The sequence below is a fragment of the Varroa jacobsoni genome, unplaced genomic scaffold (genome assembly GCF_002532875.2).
Source record: "Varroa jacobsoni isolate VJ856 unplaced genomic scaffold, vjacob_1.0 scaffold_351, whole genome shotgun sequence".
NCBI lineage: Eukaryota > Metazoa > Arthropoda > Arachnida > Mesostigmata > Varroidae > Varroa > Varroa jacobsoni.
The window spans coordinates 244,243-247,008 of NW_019213253.1; the positions used below are offsets into that span (position 1 = coordinate 244,243).

The window sequence follows — 2,766 nt, forward strand, 5'->3', positions numbered from 1 at the left end:
GAACACGGTTTGGCTTCTTCGAGTTAGTCATGTCAAGCAGTAGTTAAAGATCATCTATGAGCCTGTCAGTTAGAAATGAGTAGTAGGAGAAAGGTCAAGTTGGCTCTTCCCTTTTGTCTTTCTGCTTAACCGGAACGTACCATCCGTGTATTGTGTTTGCTTCGATAGTGCAATTGTGAACGCTAAGCATTATGGTAATGCTGGTCGATATCATGGCAGATTTGACGGTTACTCTTCATGACTGCTTTCCTGGAACTCACCACCGCCCGCTAGGCGGCCCGACTAAATCTACATGTATTGATATCGGTACTCACAGTTTTTGCGCCGCGCTATCTCATGGTAACAAGCCAGCTACTAGCTAATCTGTACTTACAGTTAGCTGTTCAGGCCCCACTTACATTTATATCACAAATGTGAATCGATCGGTGACCGTTATTAATTGATTCGATCAGTGGTCCACGTTGGCAAGTCGCGAATCAACGGATTCGTGCTATGCTTAGCCATTGTTCATCTCATTCTTAACAGTATGGATTAATTTATGGATAGCGCATGCCTATTCGCCTCGCAAGTATCAATGCTTTGCTGTCCCATCATTTTTAATGTTTTTCTTACGCGTCCTTCCGGTTATAGCAAACAGCTTACATACGTACGCATGCACTAAAGCTGCTGCTTAGTTTTGTCGGTTTTTTTGTAGACGCCATAGTCGCTTTTTTTTATATTTATAGTTTTCTTTCGCTTGCATATTTATCGTTGTTTCGTAGTGAGAGTGCTCTATAGTCCCAACCTACGTCGAATAGTATTTCAGTAGTTGTTTGTTAATGTCCAAATGGACTTGTTTGCTTGTTATTGAGCACAGATTCTGTGGAAGCCAGTCGTACAATCTTATTGTCTCTGCTCTTACTGTTCAAGCATATTCGTTTGTTTCTTCGAATTTGTTTTTAGGAACGAAAAAACGCTGAGGAGGATTTCAGCATCGTTGGTAACTTTAGTTACGTCATTGAACGTAATGATTGTAAATACTGTTAGTCGTTGTTGTTAGCAGAACTGTCGTCTGCTAATGCTGATGTTTGGCTGGCATGGGAAACTCGTACTTGGTCACAAAAAGTGTCGTTTGTCTCTTGTTGCTTATTGGCTTGCTTGCTTGTTGTGTAAGTTCAATTGAATTCTGTATCTAAAGTGTCCTGTTAAGTCCTGTTGTGAAGGTATAGACTAGTCGTCGAGTTGACTTAGCTGTATATAAATAGTACAGTATTATTATTATTATTGCTCTGTGGCATTTTTAGTTCTACGCTTCAAGCAGATGAAGGCTGCACGGATCTAGGACGTGGTTCCCACAACGAGAACATCTCACTTATTGTTATTCGCCGAGGCTATCGAAGTACTTTCTATTCTACCTTCTGGCGACGATAGCTGTGGAAGAACTCGTGAGCGAACCTTCTGGAGCGACTCTACTGACAAAAACGGCGATGACATAGAAGATAGTTTATTAGTACAAGAGCTTGATTGATTGATTTGATCCGAAGATGTTATTTAAAAAAGCGTTGGTCGACTGATTTTCTGGCTGTATGATGTGCGTTCAGAATGGCCATCAATCGAAAATTGATGAGTATGTTGCATGCCCACATCGAATTAACGGATGGTCGACTTTGATCCCTCTCCACGGCCAGTCCATTCAGTAGCGTATTTGCTTATTGCTACTGCTGTCAGTCGGCTTGACTAGTCGTGCGCTTCGGCTGCTAGTTTATTGATATATTGTTTTTATCATTATTGCTATTATATGATAACTGGTAACCTTTATTAGCTGGCAAACGATGGTTGTCATGTCACAGCTGCTGCGAGTTTGTTCGATAGCCTAGATAAAGGAAGGCGCCAGAATTAAAGAACGCGGAGAAAAGATATGACTAATAAAGTGGATAATACCCGCTCAGTAACAAAAATCTATTACTCTCTTGCCCCGAAAAAAGTGACTATGATAGTAACAACCACATAGCCAAAATGACAAATAATAATAACTTAATACTATTAATTTCAGTACAGTTATTACTATTAGTTATAACGTTATTATCATTATTATGACGATGTCTTCATTCAATGAGCCTGCTAGCGGTAGGTCCTCCGGCAATGCCGCCCGTATCCTATGGTAACAATATTTTTCCCTCCGTTCATACAACCAACTATACGTCCGCACTGGTTCCTCTGGGTCGTTGCCTGTGCCGGTAGCCTACCATTCGACACAACTGAAGACGATCAGTCGTAGGTTCTTTTGTCTAAACCTTGCCTTGGCCTAAGTTTGGCGTAAGCGACGCGTGGTGATTTGTAGTAGTTTCTTGTAGATATATAGTTCCTTAGTTGGTTAGATAGCAGTAGTGGAAGTAGCACTTAAGTTAGTAGGCGCAGCACCAAAAGAATGAGCTGCTTTCCTCCCCAAAAAATTGGATTGGGGTTGAATGTCCTGCATCTGCTGCTGGAAGACTCTTCTGCGTTATTCTTTTTTGTTTGACGGAGAGCTAAGTGGCTTTTAGGCTGGTAAGCTAAGCCGGTGGCTGGCTGCTTGTATATATGAATTGCGGCTGCTGACGAAAAATTGATCCGTAAAAATGAAAATCGGGAGAATCGCGCAAAACGCGTTTGCGCAAGTCACCTTCTCCCGATCCGTCGGTAGAAGACTATCCCGTCCTACGAAAAGTTCGTATGTCCATCTGACCTCTGTCATAATCGTAGGAAATAATGGAAGCCATAGCCGACGAAAAGGTGCCACTACCACAC

General features: G+C 41.9%; 1 long non-coding RNA gene across 1 annotated transcript; it reads left to right on the forward strand.

Annotated features, from left to right (window-relative positions):
- Positions 1-531: 531 nt before the first annotated feature.
- LOC111259607 (uncharacterized) lies at positions 532-1,937 on the forward strand. The gene is made up of 2 exons (XR_002679722.2): positions 532-1,148; positions 1,284-1,937. It is a non-coding gene; the product is annotated as an uncharacterized LOC111259607 (long non-coding RNA).
- Positions 1,938-2,766: the final 829 nt, after the last annotated feature.